Raw genomic sequence first — 19,423 nt, forward strand, 5'->3', positions numbered from 1 at the left:
GGTTTCCTATTACATTTAACATATACTTACCATACGACACAGAAATTTTACTCTTAGATTTTAGCCAAGAGAAATAAAACATATCCGCAAAAGATATATATCTGCATATTCACTGCTGCTTTATTCATAATAACCCAAAACTGGAAAATGTGGTAGATCCATAAAGTCAATACTATTTAGAAATAAAAAAGAGCAAACTACTGATATATACAACAAGATGAGTGAATTTGAACACCATATTAAACTAATAACACTTAACCCAAAAGAATATTTAGTTTATGGTTCCATTTATATAAAATTATAGGACAGACCAAACCAATCTATAATCTCAGAGAGAAGATACCTGGAGTTGGTTTTGGAATAGACTGACAGCAAGGGAACAGTGGAGATCTTTCAGGAGAGATAAAAATATTTAATTTACAAGTTGATTAAATTCAAAAAGGTATATATGTTTGTCCAAGTTTATCAAACTCTATATCTGAAATAGATTAATTTTACAAAAAATATGCTCTTAAAGTTGAATTTAAAAGTAAAAAAAATAATTGTAACAGAACTACTAGGAAACAGCCACCATTCAAATTTACATTTTGATATCTTTGCTTCAAAGTTTACACTTAAACATGTTATAGGCAAGTTTTAAAGCGCCTAAATTTATATAAAGCCACTGGTGTACAGATGATAACTGAAGCCGTTGTTTTGATACAACCAGAGGGAAAGTATATAAAGGACAATGGTACAATTTTCTTACTTGGTTTGGTTCTTAAATTACTCTGAAGTATAATTTGTACTTAGAACTTTCTGTATAGATTAATGCAGAAAAGTAGGAATAACTAGTAGATAACTTGAATAAAGAGAGAGAAAACCTCAATAGGGTAAGAATAAATGAAAATTTGGAAATCCAAGTAGATATTTTATAGATTTGTAGTAGTTCATACTTTATTGTATTTGAAAGTGATAACTTAAAAATTGGCTAAGGGGATGTGTAGACAGATCTGCCTTTTTTTTCAAAAGCTAACTGGAAGTAACATCAGAGATTACACTGCAGAATATAAGAATTAAGAATTTAAGTACGGTAAGTGCAAATGACCAAATATTTTTCTCTGTTATGCACCTCCTCAGAAATATTCTTGGGGTTCGGGTTTTCCGAGGACCATAAAAAGCAAATCCAGGACAGCTTTCAGTTCACAAAAGAGAACATATACTCCAAATAAAAGGTTATCTTGTCATTAGTTGTCATACTGTTGTTGCTTCAGACATTCTTTATTAGAGCTAAGGAAGTTGAAAGCTAGTCTGACAATGAGCATATTCTTATGACAAACCTACAACTTTAATGACTATATTTTTGCAGAGTATACTATTTTATCAAACCTGATCCAAAAGAGACAGTATTTTACAGAAAATGGAAACTAACCAAAGTCTGCAATAAAGGAGTATACCTGCAACCTCTCCATCAGTCTCCTAGCATACATTTATTATTTTGTGGAAGAGTATTCATGTGACACAAAAAAGATGAAATGCACTGGATTTATAAAAAATGTTTTAAACACTTCAGGGAAAAAGGAATAATCAATATGGACAGACCAGTCATTTATTGAAATCCATTCTTTTAGAAGTGCTTTGATATTACAGACTCCTAGCAAAATAAGATGAATGAAAAATAACGAAGTTGATGAAATTTACCTTATCATCCTTTCCCTTAACTTCTGGATTATTTTACCACTTCATATTGCTCCAACTCTAGTTTCTTTATGCTTTCCTGTACCTGCCTATAGACACTTACTGTAGTATTCTACTTGTTTCTCTGTCCTGGAGACAGTTCAGCTGGATTAAAAGATTTGTCATTCTTTTTCTTCCAATTAAAATAAAACCAAGCAAATTTAGCCTGGGTTTACCTTCTTTTCAGTGTAGACTTTCTTTCATAAACTGAGAAAGAGCCCCTTTCTAACTGATATTAATGTCTGAAAATAGGAAAATAGATTTGTTTTCATATAATTTCTTATGATAATGAAATTTATGTTGAGACAGAACATTAAGTAGATAGGCTATGTGAGGCTGGTTGCAAATATTAACTTTGAGTGAAGGAAAATAGATAAGGTTCAGTTTCCATGGATTCATCTACCCTGTTGTCTTTATTCTCAGAATTTGTGAGTGGGATTAACTCTGGATTATATATCCCACAGCATGGCTTTAACTTCACTTTCTAATACATGTCTTTTCTTCCTCTCATATTGGTCAGCCATAGCCATTCTTTTGATCTTGCTATCTCCCAAAATTACACTATCACTGAAATCTCAATTTCAAGCATTCTATTTTCTGACCATGACTCCTATCCTTTCAACTACTTTTTCCTAGTTTAACAATCCTCTATGCATATGATCTTGCCTCCTACTTCATTGAAAAAATATAAGCAATTGATTGTGAGTTCTCTTAGTACCAAATTTATTAATCTTCTTGCATCTGTACTCAAAATCCCTGCTTCTATTAAAGGTCCAAACCCCTCTAGGTCTGAATCCAATGTCTTTTGGTCTTCTCAGGAGTTCCTTCAGCCAGGGTCCACTATTGTCCGAGTCACCATTTTTTCACTGTCTCCCAGATGTTTCTCATCACCAAATAAAAATGTTTTATCAAATAGTTCTAAATTTTGTAAACTAACAAAGTTGAAAACAAGCAGAAACACATTCTTACTCATCTATCTCCACTTCAGCTACCATTTCGTTTTGAGTAACTCTTTGTAGTAAAACCACTTAATAATATCTTTTGAAGTCTCTATTACCAAGTGCCCACATACCATTTCTTTCTCAACCCAATCTAGGCAGGTAATTTTTACCAACATTTTATGGAGATTATTCTTATTTGGATTAACAAATTGCATATTCCTTAAGATCACCTTAATGATCTTCATCTGAGTATGTGTTAAAATTATCGTTGATCACTTCCTCCTCCCTGAAAAGCTTAGCGCTATTAGTAACTGTGCCACTGCCTCTTCTGATTTTCCTTCCTGCCTAGCCTTCTCTTCCTCTTTTGTGCTCAACTACTCTTTGATATCTACACATTGCAGCAACTCAGTGCTCTGTTCTGATCCTCATCTCTTCTCAAATACACACTCTCTCTGCTGATTTCATTCTCTACTATGGCTTTAAGTGTTATCCTTAAAGCAACAACTCAAAAATTAGAAATTTTATTTCTGACCTCTCCATTAAGTTGCAGACTCAAAACATACAAACTCCTATTGCTCTGATTTGATATCTAGTTGGCTTTTCAAAAATTTCAGGTCTCAAACAGAACTTTCCTTCTTAATATACATATGTTCAAGAATTTCAATTTCCACTATTCTTTAGTCCAAACTACTTTGATTTTTCACCAGGACTACATCAATAGTTTCTTAATTTGTTATATTTTTCTGTTCTTGCTCCTCTATCATCCATATCATTTTCTTAAGTTATTATCATTACCTAGAATTTTGCTTCCTGGAAATAACTACCTTAATATTTCAGGCATATGTTCACCCATTCACTATATTGTCTATTTATAGCCATTTATTTTTTTTTTAAATCTCCTTTTAATAAAAGTTGTCTGTAATAATATTTAACATCTAAATCAAAGGTAAGTTGGATGCTATTTTGTAGTTGGAAGAGTTCAAGTCTTTACTTTGTCTGATGAAAAGATTTAGTAGATTTATGTTAGACTGGGTTTACTGATGACCAAGTCAAGAGAGGTAATTTGCATTTAATTTAAGAATAAAATAATCTTCATATCAATATATGAATATTAACACATACTAAAAAACAAATCTAACTTCATACTAAGAATGTACATGGGATATTAAAATAAGCAGCCTGATTTGCTGTAAAATTTCTTAGAGCTTTTAAAAGAAAATATGTTGACATGTGCCCAAAAGAACTGGAAGTAGGAACTCAGATATGTTTGCACACCTATGTCCAGAGCACCATTATCAACAATAGCCAAAAGGTAAAAGCTACCCAAGTAACTACTGATAAATGAATTGATAAATTATGTACAATGGAATGTTATTCAGATTTAAAAAGAAATTCTAACACATGCTGTAATATGGATGGACTGTGAAGATATGCTAAGTGAAATGAGCTAGGCACAAAAGAACAAGTACTGTATGATTTTACTTATATGAGGCACCAGAGGTACTAAGGTAGTCAAATTCACAGGGACAGAAAGTAGGATGGTAGTTGCCAAAGGCTGGGGGATGAGAGACAAAAAGATGTTTTATAATGAATATGGTTTTAGTTATTATTTTGTGTGTAAGTTTGTATACACACACAAGTTCAGTGATGCGGGGTCATGCATCCTCCAGTCTCCAAGTCCAGAAGACATACCACTTTAGAATGTCTCTCTCCTTCTACTAGTTTCAATCTTTGTGTAAAACTGGCAGTCAGCTGCTTCTGTTTCTTTCCCCTATAACACCCTTTTTTTCTTGTTCAATGAGACATTCCCTTTGAGATTTCCCTTGATACAACAGCCTGAGTAAAGTATCCACTCCCTGGCAGTTTGAGTATTAAGAGAATTTGTGGGGCTGATTAAACACATACTGTTTGGTAATATTAGTATTTTTTTAAAATTATAGTTTACATTCAATATTATATTAGCTTCAAGTATACAACATAATGATTTAACATTTATATTTCTTACAATGTGATCACCATGATACATTTAGTAACCATCTGTCACCGTACAAAGTTATTACGATATTATTAATTATATTTCCTATGCTGTGTACACACTACATCCTTATGACATTTATTTTATAACTGGAAATTTTCACCTCTTAATCCCCTCCAACTTTTTCACCCACCTCTCCCAACCTCTTCCTGTCTGGCAACCATCAAGTACTTTTATTATATGGAAGCAGAGATTGCAAGCAAGAGTCTATGAGTCACGTGATGTCTTTTAATAGAGGAAGAAATGAAAATTCAAAGAAAGAAAATAATTTAAGGCAATCAAAACAAAATAATCTCCTGCCCGCCACCCCCCCCACAAAATCAAGTTATTTTTGACATCAAGACTTTTAATTTTTCCATTATGTCACATTACTTTCATAATATCCTGTTACAAAATAGGTGAAAGTATTTATCTTTCTCTGTCTGACTTATTTTACTCAGCATAATACCCTCTAGGTCCATCCACGTAATCGCAAATGGTTAAGATTTCATTTTTTTACAGCTGAGTAATATTCCATTGTATATATGTACTATAACTCCTTTTAACTTTTTAAAAATATTTTTTAATTAGTTGACAGACATTATATTAGTTTTTGGTGTACAATACAGTGATTAGACATTTACATAACTTATAAAATGATAGCCCCAATAAATTCAGTACCCATCTGACACCTCACAGTTATTACACTACTACTATATTCCCCATGCTATACTCTACATCTCCATGAGTATTTTGTAACTACTAATATTTCTTAAAAATTTTTATTTTATATTAGTTTTGGGTATAAAGTACATTGGTTAGATATTTATATAATTTATAAAGTGATTTCCACCCCCAATTACTCTAGCATTCATTTGGCTCTACAAATGGCCATTACGATACTATTAACTATATTCCCTGTGCTGTCCTTTACATCTTTGTGAATATTTTGTTACCACTAATTTGTACTTCATCCTTTCACCTTTTTCTCCCAGTCCTCAAACTCCCTCCCCTCTGGCAATCACCAATTTGTTCTCTGTATCTATAAGTCTGTTTTTTTTAATGTACCGCAGTTTAATTTAATGTATCATAGCTTCTTTATCTAATAATCTATTGATGAGCATTCAGGCTGCTTCTATATCTTAGCTACTGTGAAAAGGGCTGCTGTGATCATAGTGGTGCACAGTTCTTTATGAATTAGTGCTTTGGTTTTCATTTCATTAAAAGAAAAAAATGTGGTTTAGAAAATACGTTCAAATGCATATTGTACAAAAAATAAAAGATGCAACGTAAATATCTGTTGATTCATTTTCCATATAACATATCTCTATGATGATGAGCATGTTCTCCGCCACCCTCCCCCAGCTTTTGCACTATTTAACATAGAAATGAACACATTACCCAGAAATACATTCAAATGAACTGTTAGCAACCTATGTAAATTTCATTTAAAAAAAAAAACACAGCAAGTTTGTAAGATGTTTACATCACACACATCAAACTTTTTGAAATAGGTGTGTGTAGCCCCCGAATCCTATAGTTTCTAGAAGACTGTCAATAGGATTAATCTCCTTTAGTTTTACCCATGCAGCAACTCCCCCCTCCCCCAACATCCTAAATCTCTATTTCCTTTCTTCTGATTTCCCAAACTGCAATTACTTCCTTTATTATGCAGAACAATTCAGCAAACTTGCACACCCATACCTCTTCTATAGCTACCCAAGCAGGACAGTCCATTTATCAGGACCCACTTCTCCACAAAATACCACAGGGGATGGGGATGGGGATGGGGATGGGGATGAGGATGATGATGATGATGATGATGGAATCCTGACACTTAGATATACGCATTTTCTTATTTCATTCGTTAGACAATATTTTATCAAATGTAATTTTTTTGAAGCCCATCTGGCAATCCTACATAGATGGGTATATCCACTGCATTTTAAATTTCTGCTGCTAAGACCAAGTTCATTCCTCTGCATATAGCTGCTTCCTTCTTTCAAATACTTCACAGTCAGGCAGTGTGAACTTGGCGATTTGTCTGCAGTGACCAACAACTGTAGAAGCTGGAACTAAGGAAGATTCTCCTATAAACCAGGAGGCTCTTTGGAGAACTTGATCCCTCGCTGCCTGTCCCAAGAATTCTCCCATACATAGGAGGTCAGAAGATGTATGTGGGTATAGAGGTGTTCTAGGGCATAAAAATATTGGCATTTTTATATCCATCTACTACATGTTCTTCCCCCAAAACAGTAAAGGGAAGGATTTCTTATACTTTACACACATGATTATTGAGCAGTAAAATTTGACGCTGGTTGCACTAGGGCCCAGATGGTACTGGTGCAGAAAAGTTTTCTTCATGTTATACATACATGAAAGATCTGTTTGTATTCATATCTGAGTGCACACAGATTTATTTTATAAAAGAGGAGAGATAAGATTTTTCTTTCTCCAATGATTCAAAAGAAAATTAGAGAATGGGATATGTGTGTGCATGCGGATATGTGGGGGACAAGTTGTGCAAAATTGAGACTTTGGGCACAAGCAGAAATACTTTCTAGCCCAGTGCAGCCAAGAGCTGTGGAAGAAGCAGTTTCTTAGCTTTAGCCTGCAACCCAGAACTTCCTTGGCATGGTAAAGATAAGTTGAGAATATCAAAAGAAAGCACATGTGACATAAAGTGGCTATGATGTGGAATTCTCAGGGAGCTTTTGAATTACAAAAAGACAGTAACAGTTGATAGCATTTCTTGAGCTAAAGCCACAAAGTGGCAAGGTAAAAAGATCAGCATGCGGAACCTCAGTGAAGAATGCTGATGTCCATTCTGGATTGGAAGTTAGAGAACACCGGCAGAGTGCCGGGAGGCTCGGGCTATGTCAATTTCCCTGGTGAGGACTTAGAACATCAAACTGCCCTTATTTATGCCCGTGTCTTCTCAATTATTTTCCCCCAGGATGTGGTGGCCTAGAAAAACAAGTGTTACTTGAGTTTTAGATAAGAAAGGAAAGTAGATTTAGGAACAGAGAACTGAAAAACAATGATATAGTCCATTAGGTAAATGCAATGAATATGCCTCCTTTTTCCTTGGAGTCTGTTTCACTGACTGCTGATAATGTTTTGTGATTTCAAAATGAGACGTCACTTTAGAAGTAAAAATCGTTTTGACTAAGACTGATGACTAAGCTGTGGTTGCTACAGCTGAAAAACACTGAATTTCTGCAAAAAGCCAAGGAGGTTGTTTCTCCAAAACAAGAGATCCAGTTAGAGCATTTTCTTTAATCTACGCTTCTTCGATATATCTTTATATTAACCATTTTAAAGTTAAAACATTAGCACTCACTTTTTCCTTTGTCTATTCTTGAAATCCTACTCTTGAATAAAAGTAACTCTTTCTACCTCTGAAATATTTGACACAATTAAAAATTTTAATTTCTAATGATTTATTTTTAAATTATGATGATAAAAAACAAAACTGTCCCAAACTTGATCCAGGGCAAAAACTCACTGCTTAATGTAATTACCAACCTCTTTCTTGGCAGGTGAAATTTTTAAGAAATTACGTAACGGACTTTACTAAGATTAAAATTTGTTCAGGGAAACCAATCATCCCATCCATCCCTCTTTCAGTCAAATCTACAAACCTTTAATCAACATTTTCTTTCAGTAACTACTCTGACGATATATATCTTGCCAACTTCTTGTCCCAGAAAATGTTCTTAACTAAGAAGAAAATTGTTATTCTATTGTACAGCAATAGTCTGCAATAAAACTTTGAGATGTTCAGTAAACTAAATTGCCTAAAATTATTAACAGTAGGTTGTTCATGTGTCCAATGTTACTTATGCACATATGTATTGATTGGGCTCCCATTCACATTATGGATGTATATTAATACGATAACTGGGCAAGAAGGTGGAAGTTACTTCTTAGAACCCCACTCTTTCTCTATGCTTCTCTTTTATCATATTTTAACATTTAAGTTATTTTAACATTTTTAGTTTCATATTAACAGATTTATCGTTTAATCTGTCTGCCTCTCAAAAAAAAAGTGCTTTAATCACCTCTGTCCATAAAACATTCAAATTGTCTTCTGCAGTGCTCCTAGAGTGTCTTACTTATTAATCAGTGAAGACTGGGCTTGGATACACACTGTAAACTCAGAGAGCCTATCTTTGAGGGACCACATTGTTTAAACAAAATGCCTGTCTTAATGTGAAGCCATGATAAATCTTGATAAAAACGTTGTGTCGTTATCAAATCAGTAGAGTAAAACTAAAACTCTCATAAACAAATTAAAGTTCTGGGAAGTGGAAATTTAGTGAAGGAAAGCCAATAAAGGAGGCAACTAGGAGTGCTAAGCCAAACTGATTATCTGGAGGCATGGATTTTCATTCATTGATAGGATCATTGGCCTCAGACTAGAATAATTTAATTCTATAAAAACTTAACAGTTTATTTCCCATTTATAAAATGAAACAAAAATTATTTTTTAAAAAACCACAGGAAAAATTTTGAGAAAACATTGATAAAAAGTGATTCTAAGATTCTAATTGCATTTTCAACTTCATTTAATTAAGAAGCCCTTAAAGGGTAGAAAAGAGGTGTCCCTATTGTAGCTACTTTGAATGTATTAAAAAATACAAATCAATATTTGAATGTATTAAAAAATACAAATCAATATTTACCAAAACCTCAATTATTCAGAAATGTGATATAATTTCTGAAGTATTTGTGCTCCTTTAAAGAGCCATTTCTATTTTTTAATCCTGAAAACAGCATGTGAAATAGACAATATTATTCTCACTTTACGGATGAGAAAAATGAGACCTAGAATGGTTAAGATACCTTCTTAGGATCTCAAAGCTAGTGGGTAGTAGAGATAAGACTCGAACTCTAGCTTGCTGTTTCTAGTCCACAGGAGGCTCAGAAGTGTGTTGTGGGAGAGGATACAAAGAAAACATGCTTTGGGACAAGAGACTGTAGAAGCCTCCAGAAAAAGATCAAAGAGGAACAAATCTGTGTGAAAATTCTACCTTTCTCTGAGAAAGTTCTACAGTGAATTGATCCTAGAATTCATTTCTGGCAAGAGGACATAATGTAAAAAATCAGAGTAAAATAAGCACAGCTTTTCCACAATAGAGGTTAGAAAAAATACAATAACCCAGATTAAGAGTAGAAGAAGAGTACAAATGAGATAGAAAAATTTCTCAGCTACTCAGAAAGAGCAATTTGGAAAAGAGAGTGAATGGATACAGATCAGTAGAAAAAACTACTCAGAACTGAGATTTTTCCAAAGAATAAACACTCAAGAGCTGTCCTCATATTCTCCTTCTGCACATAGTTTGCCCAGATGGCACCTTATAGCTCTACAGCTATAGATATTTTATGCCTTTGAGCTAATTCTCTCAAGCATTTGTTGAATTGATGCCTTGCTATAAAGATAGGTAGTGGATTTTTTAAACAGCAAAAAAAATATATATATATAGTCCTCTTCTCTTAATTCTGTAAACACAAAATTTGAGAAACTTAATTTTGAGATGCTCTTCAAATATAATTTTAATAAATGTCTTTGACACTTGTGTACATGGTACATTTTTCTTTTATCATACATAGTCTTTTGGAAGAATGTACAGAAAGAAATTATTTGTTTGCTTTTAGTATTAACCCATACTCTTCATCCTGATAAATAAGAGAATAAAGAGTTCTTAATTAATCACATGCCATGGTAGATAAGTGTCATATCCAAATACTAATCTTTATTGCCAACCCATAGTCTACTTTGTCCATGAGCTGAGAATTCATTCATTCACTCGAGGAATAGTTATTGGACATATCACATTGGTAGCAGGAACTATAAGATATGGTGAGACATCATAAGACAATCATGATACATGCCTTCATAACATTTGACCTATTAAGAAGGATATGTCTTTCTCTAATCTCTCCAGTCTAGACCATATTGTTTTTCTCTTTTTCCAAACTGTTTCTTGAAGCTAGTACTGCAAAGTTTAGCACTTAGAATGTTCTAATTATTTTGTTGGTATCATCCCCCAATTAAATTATAGAAACAAAAATAGAGTAGTTGTATATTTTTTTCCTTTTAAGTTCCCATGATGCCATATGCATTGCTGCTAATTGGAAAGATATCTAATAACATTTGTTGATTGAGGCATATGGGAATTACTAAGTATTGAAAATCATAACAAAGTTCTCCACAGAAAGCATTTAACTCTTTCTTATAAAATTGTGTTAAAACAAAAAGAAATATTTGAGCAGTTCTTTAAAGGCAGCAGTTTTCCAGGTTGCTAGGGAAGAGTAAATAAATAGGTACAATGGTTTGGAGACATGAAATGCCATAGCATATAATAATATTTCGTGACTACTCTGTACCAGCTACTGTTCTGTGTGCTTACATATACTGACTCACTTAATCCTCAAAACCACTCTGTAAAATAGTATTAAAATTCCAATTTACAAATTAGAAATTTGAAGTACAAAGAGTTAAGGTAACATCCAAAGTCACAAGTAACAGCAGGATTTTGAACCCAACAATCCAGTTCCCTAGTCCATGTTCTCAACCAGCCTACAATACCACAACTCAAATTAAAAGAGATGTGTGTGTGTGTCTTGAGAATGTTATAATAGAACATCAGAATAGAGAGATCACTTGGGGTAACATTCTAAAGAATCTATTACAACATATTAGGTAGTATGGAAGTCATCTTTTAAACATATGAATTTATGTAGTTTTTAAGAAAGAGGATAAAGACAAATTCACTTTTAAGAAAACTTTTGCAGGACTATAAAGAAAGAACTGAGGATGTGAAGTGAGTAGAGGGTTTTTAAAAAACAGTGAGGCAACAGTATAATATTTCAAAAACAAACTGTGGAATTTGTTTCACATAGGCTCAAACCCTGGCTGGGTAGGCATTAGTATTGCTCACTGCAATTTCCAGGTCTTCCAGGCATACCTCTTTATGCCCATTAATTCAGCAATCCAGGTGTTTGGCGTTGACCAAAGACATGTGGGCACAAGTTTTATGTGTTTTTTCTGGTTGGAAGACTTTAAGAAACATTGTATGATTTGTCAGTTCCCCTATTCCTAAAGTAGGAAGTTGACCTTCAGCATTTTCATCCTCATAGATTTTGATGTTTATTATTACAGCATAACATAGTCTATCCTGAGAGATACATGGGTTTTAGCATTTAATAGTTTTATACTAAATATTGAACTCTGAGCCTACATACAACTGACTTACTGCACTGGAAACAAAATTCTAACACTGTTTCATAAACTAAATTTACTTAAGTTATTTAACTCTCAGAGTCTCATGTTCTTTAACTGGAAAATAAATGAAAGGATACTATGTAAACAATAAAACTGTTCAAAATTTAATTGTGACAATATATGTGAAATGCTCAGAGAATCTCAGTAGGAACTCTGTAAATGTGTTTCCTTTTCTCTTCCTTCCATTAATTCTAGTCAAATCTCTTTTCAGAGGAAATTTTCCAGTTGGCTATCATAAAATTCTCTCTGAATTTTATTCCTTCCCCAGAAATTGTACTGCTGGAAAATAAATTTATATTTTACTAGATTTTTTAAAAAGAATTTTTAACATCCAACTCTACAGTTCTACAAATATCATTTTCTATTTTGTTAAACATTTCTGATCTGCATGACTGAGTTTAAAACAAAAGTTCTCATGTACTAAAAAAAAGGATCAGTGTTGAAAACTTACTTTTGCTATAAATGAACTGAACTACAATACTGTCATGAATATATTCCTCAGATATAATATTGAGCCATTCCGGTTTTATGACTAGGAGTAAAGAGATTCAACTAACTGGGAATAAGAATTAAGAGACATAGTATGAACATGATATCAGAGAAACATCTCCATCAAGGAGCAAACTCTGCTAGAAACTTGTTCTACGACCTATTCTCTATTGGCAGTTTTGGTACCTAAAGAGAGACAGTCTCTTACTGGCCTGTGAGATGAACAATATGTTTGGATACAGATTCTCCTGAATCAATACAAACTGCTGTAAAAGCAAAATCCGGTCACACTTGCAATTTGAGAATTTAGTATCATTTAAATGAGAGCTTTTTTTAAAGTTTGAACTAAAAAAGTACATCTTTTTGTTAAGTTTGAACTAAAAAAGTACATCTTTATTTTAAGTTTGAACTAAAAAAGTACATTTTATCTTTTTGATAAAATGTCTTATGAATAAAGTCATCTACAGTGCCAAAGCATTCAACATAAGCTCAAGATAGTATTCCATAATTATGAAACTAAAATATCTCACATTATTAAGGCTCTTTTTCATTTGTAATGCATTTTTCATATATTTTCTAATTTAACCTCATTGATTTTTCATTGCATTTAGCCACTTTCACCTACTCATTTAAAGCTGCTTTCTCATTAGTGTTTTTACCCCAGGAGTCTCCCACTGCCCCCGCCCCCTTATAACTATCAAAAAGGTTAAAAAAAAAAAAAAGCTAACCTTACTTCATGATGGATATGGGTAGAATAGGGGAAAATTTCTCATGTTCTTACATGCTGACATGCCTAATTATGCCAGGTTTTCAGACTAAAGAGCTTGGCGTGCTCTTTGACAGATATCTTCTCCTGAGCAAAAATGGATTCTAGTAAGGATTGTTCAGTACGACTTCATCATTCTTCTGTTACAGGAGTATTCCTGCTCTTTTCCCCTCAGTTACTGTTTTTCCACCTTAATTTCTCTAAAATTCAGGCACTTTCCCAAATAAAATTTTATTTCCTTTGTGAGCCCCTCTTTCCAATATAGTGTAAAAATGGCCAACAAAATGTCTCTTTTTTTTGGTCAAGATCTAACATGATATGAAAATGAGCTACAAACCACAAACTAGATTTGGAATACATAGTGGTGTATCCTGTTTGCAAGAGTTTTTGAATTGCTAAATGTGCTGGGTAATCTAAAAGTGTGCACAGTTATAAAAAAATATGGGACAAGTAAAGGTGTTTGTACATGCATTTTTATCCCTGCCTAGTTCTGCAGCATAACTGATTTTGCTGCAGAACTAGGCAGGGATAAAAATGCATGTACAAACACCTTTACTTGTCCCATAACTAAACAGCTACTGGGAAAGCTGTATTATTTATATTTAAGTGTTAGAACTCAAAACAAAACAGAAAGGATGTCTACAAAGTGAAATATTAAGCTCATGGACTATGTAGACGTTCCTTAAAGAAAGCAGAAACACTTAAAATATGTGATTTATAAATATCAAATTATTTTCTATATGAAGTTGGTGAAATTTTCTATATAAAATATTTTCTATGCGAAATCTTCAGTACAGGGATTCTCCAAATCCCTTGAATTGAAGATGTAACATTCTTGATCAATCTGTATTTGTTAAGCAGTGATAGAGTCTCATATTCCCTTTCACTGTGTTGCAAAAGATACCAAAACAAACAAACAAACAAACAAAAAACAGCAGGTTTAAGTTTGGCTCCTGTGCTCTAGAAGAGACCAAGCCAATCCCAGAAATATTCAAAGATGTTAGTAGTATATAGAATTAAGACTTCATTCTCTGAGCACTGTTTGGGGAGTGAGCATGTTTACTTAGAGAGGGGAACAAAATACTTATGAAATATATGGATCAGAGAATAAGATAGCAAACTTTAATATTTTAAGGATGTTCCTATATGAAAAAAAATGTAGAATTCATCTGGCTGTCCTGTGGGCTAGAATGAGGATAGAAGTGAATATCTTACAGTTAGCAATATTTTAACTCTTCATTAAGGAATTTGTTAAAGGACTTTGCAACACCAGAACAAGCCACCTCAACAAGAACTAACTTTCTCTTGAACATTAATAGTTTAAACAAGTTGGCAATCATTCTATAGAAGACGGTTAAGTATACTGTGACTTTTAAGATGCAAATAATCCGTGACTAAATGAATATTGAATACAAATAGTAGGACGCTTTTCTTCCAGTGGCTGATATGTGTAAGAGGTTAACAGACTAATAAAAATGATGTACTAAATGACAAATTTATATTCATTTTGGGACTATCATTTGAGATTGCAGAAATTATAGCCATGCTAAAGCATAAAAAGCAGCTCGTTTTAATTTTGTAGGATGGTAGGCTGGTACCAACAAAATATTCTAAGTGGAAGTGCTGCAGAGAGCTCCTCCCTCTTCCCTGGTGTATTTATCTTCTAGGATTGCTATAATAAATTACAACAAACTCGTCTGCTTAAAATAACAAACTTATCCTCACAGTTTTGAAGGTTAGAAGTCTGAAATTAAGGTGTCAGCAGGGCCGTGTTCCCTATGAAGACTCTGGAAGGAATCCTTCTTTGCTTCATCCTTGTTTTTGGTGGCTCTAGGGAACGCTTGATGTTCCTTGGTTTGTAGCTGCACCACCCTAACCTCCGCATCTGTCTTCACATGGCCTTCTTACCTGTGTCTATTTCCAAATATTCCTCTTTCTCTGCCAAAGACATCAGTTATTGGATTTAGGGCCAAGCTAAATCTAGGATGATTTCCTCATCTAATTACTTATGTGAAGACCAGGATAGTACGTAAGATCACATTTTGAATTTCCAAGTATATATAGATTTTGGAGAGACACTACATCTTGGGATCTCAAAAACCACTGAGAGGGAGGTGGGTCTGTGATTTGATTATATTTCTACAGCCATGCTTCTATTCTTAAGGTTTTAGTGGTATTATAAGTGGTAAAACCACTTCAGGGCAATCAAAAAAGATTGAGGTGGTAAATTGAATTTAAACAAAATTTTAATCTCACAGTAATCCACTGATGCTGAGGGTGCTGTGTTAGGAAATCCCTTGATCAGAAGGGGTTGTAAAATTATTTACATAAGGTTCATGGTTATATATAAATCTGACATAAACAGAGCTGGGGCAGGGGAGCAGGAGGAGCATGGCTCATGATCTGATGCTGTGGCACATAGTTATTTTTACTTCACTTCTCCAAGATCATAACAGACGGAAATATTATTTCTACTTCATTGATCCAAGATCATAACAGACCAGCATAGGGTAAATACACATTTACTGCAAACATCCTAAAGCAGACATGACATGAAAGAGTGGACCTCAGCCATGAGTAAAATTCTAAACAACCTTGGATTGAATGATAAGTAGCTAAAAAGAAACTAGCCTAAGTTACTATCAGCCACTTGATTGCTCTCTTGTGGATGGCAAAAAGGATCCTCAGAGCAAAAAGCAGCAAAAATCTTCTTCACTGTGGTAACAGAACATTGATTACAGCATCCCCTCAACAATCCACACACAGCTGTCAGAGTGAAGCCTGATTTCATCTTTTTATCACTTTATCTCCCAATGTACCATCTCATGTTTCAAACAGGAACTCTTTGAATTAAGTTTGCCTTCCTGCTCTAAATGCTTTTCATCCTAAGAGAGAAGGTGATTTTGGTAATTCATTGGCTATAACTGAATAGTTTCTATAAGAAGCCCTTTTAAAAATATGGTCATTCGGACCCTCATGAGAAAAATATGACATTCTCCTTGACCTAACCTCTGAATAGTTTAAGAACATTCTTAGTATTCCCAATTATTCAGACAAATATGAATAGTGCATAAACCATTGAAGCTGCTTTGCAAAATATCGTTGAATTATTGTGTCAAGCAAAGAAAGGAAATATTTATGCAAACTTCTGCATGAAGATATAACCTCATTATTAGGGTGTCAGGACTCCAGTTCCACCCAGGGAAAAGACAAAAACTACCTGTGCTTCTGGAAAGGAATAAGCTGGCGGGCCGGGGTGGACTTTATCTTGTTAATGGAGTTAATAATATGAACAAGACCAGAGATTTTACTGAAGCCCTTTAGGAAATATTGTCATCTCTTCTTTAGTTTGGGGTGTTTGCTTATATCCCATAGAATATATTTACAAGACTTTTAATTCTTTCTTATATCTAGTAGAATTGCAGAAATAACAGAAGATCTGTGTCAATGAACATGGTTAACTTTAGAACTGCTTTGGAAGTTTAAAACAAGGCAATGATTAATAATTTAACTGTTTGTATAAATAAAAGATTAAAGTTTAATCAAGTGTTTTGCCAAAAAATGGGTGTTACACAGCAGTGACTAAGATTTAAACACATTATCTGTTTTTAAATTCTGTATCCATTCCTCTCTATATAGTGTCTCAAGAAATATAGAGGCATAAATATCTCACAAGGAATGATAATGACATATTGGTAAACTGTTATGCTTGTTTAATTCAACAAAACTGTCACAAACTCATACATATACAATCTATTAAAACTTTTGCATTTCCAATTTTTCCCCATGAAAATTCAATGTGAGTAGATTCCTTATATTCTCCCATAATAGGAAATAACATCAACAAAAATTCCTATCTGGAACTCTTTTTATTTGTCTCATGGAACTAAAATAAAACCCTGTATACTCATTTGATTTTAGAGTATTAGGTGTTTCATTAATGGAATAATACGTTAAATGAAAATAATTCTTTGTTGAGCAGTGATCTCTGCTGATAACATTTAGAAAAGCAATTTCTCTGAAAATTTCTGATCAGAATTCCTTGAAAAAGATGTAAGTTTCAAAATGGCTGTACTATAACATCGTAAATGTAACATCTGGCCCATAGTGAATTCAAATACTGAACACTTAGACTGTAGGTTCTTTAAAGAGACAGCTGAATAGACTGCCAGTTGAATAAAGGACTAAATTATAGAAAGTTTAAATTCCAAAATCTGAACTTCATTTAAAATACAAACCCACCAACTTTCTAGGAACCAGAAAAGTATATCACATGTCCTCAAATATCTCAGTTTAACAGACCATAAACCTGCTGTCTATATTCCTCACTCATAACAATATTTTCTTTATATCTTTTTAATTCTATCATTATCTCAGCTGTTTATTTTCTGCTTTATATTGGGTTGGCAATATGAAAATGTAACGAGTACTCTGATAGGCTCTGAGACTGACAATAAGTACTGATGGCTCCCAGAAAAGATGATGAACATAGGAAGCTAGATGCCCACCTAAACTCAACTCTGATGGATTAAAGAACTTAATATAATCCTGTGATAAATCCCTGGAGGAAAAGACAACGTGTGGCTAGCAGAGTATATAAGTGACAGATAGCTGATGAAAACAGAGCAAGAAAACACTCCAGCAGTGACTTTTCTCTCTCTACATTGTTCCGTGTAGATCTCTGCCCACCCTGACTGCCCTGGGGTAGGCACAGGCAGTTAGTAAGAGATAGTAAGGTCATATGGGGCAAACAGTTGCTCACCTATGACAAGAAGATACCACATTGCTGGCAGGTGAGCAGTGGGCACCTGAGCATTCTCTTCTCCCTCTTAGGTCCACTCTCCACACAGACTTTTGTCAAGTAGAATTTCCCTCTCATAGCCCAATCAGTAATTGGTTTGTCATGCCAATTTTTTCCCTTTCCCTAACTCTGTTTTGTACCATTAATTAGACTCTAATTGTAGCCAAAAAAATAAATGTACTAATCTATACTTCATTTGACAGAATTTTTATTTTATCTTATATTTGGAGATCAGATATTTAAAATTCTGAGGTAAATTCTGTCCTCCTGAGTCCTGCTCAGTGTTCTGATGGCAGAATATCAATTCATTCTTAGACAGGAAAAATGGGATCTCACTGATAGGAAATTACTAGCCTAATGGAAACAACTCCATTATGAGTTAGGTAATCCATCCGAGATGGCAGGGATAATCCATCTTTATGAAAAAAAAAAAAAATCACTGAACTGTATCATACTACATTAAACTGCATTTCTAAAATTTCTAACATCAAGAGACGATAACAGTTTATCAATACATTCATGAGTAATGCTGTTCTAAATCTACAATATTAGCATTGGCTAAATTGTCTTTTGAAAATGGGAGAAAACAAAAATAATGCCTAACTAAATATGAATATTTTGATATCTGGAAAGAATTGTGAATTGGCCAATTTTCACATTACCAAAAGTTGCTTAAATGACTCAATAAGATCGTCTGTGTAAGAAGGACAAGAAAATATTTTAAGTTCTGTCATGGACAAGATAATGAGAGGCAGTACAGAGAGATCATTTAATAATGGAGAATTGAAAATAAACACATTTCCAACCTAACAACAAGAAAAAGCAAAATAACATATGAACTCATAAGTGTCCTTGAGACCAGAGAGTTAAAATCACAAAACCAAGAAAACTGAATTCCAAAGGGCAACAAGAACTTCTAAGTATATATGAGGCACACAGGCTATTTTGCTTAATAGATAAAATTAAGTGGCTGAATGGATAAAAAACAAAATTCAACAATATATCCCATACAAGAGATTCACATTAGTTTTAAAGACACATATAGATGGAAAGTGAAGTGTTAGAAAAAGATATTCCATGGAAATAGTAACCAAAAGAGAGCAAGAATGGTTATACTTATATAAAATAGACTTTCAATCAAAATGTCGCAAGAGACAAAAAATGGTAAGGATACAGTGATAAAGGACTTAATTTATCAAGAAGATATAACAATTGTAAATATATATACTCTCTAAAGGGGAGCTCCTAAATACAAAATTACAAGAGCAAATATTAACAGTGCTGATGGGAGAAATAGGTATCATTACAATAATAGTAGGGAACTTCAATATTGTACTTACAATAACGGATAAGTCACCTAAATGAAAAATAAATAGTGAATATGAATAACACTGTGGAATAAGTA

Source organism: Pteropus vampyrus, unplaced genomic scaffold (assembly GCF_000151845.1).
Source record: "Pteropus vampyrus isolate Shadow unplaced genomic scaffold, Pvam_2.0 Scaffold18, whole genome shotgun sequence".
In the NCBI taxonomy this organism is placed as follows: Eukaryota; Metazoa; Chordata; class Mammalia; order Chiroptera; family Pteropodidae; genus Pteropus; species Pteropus vampyrus.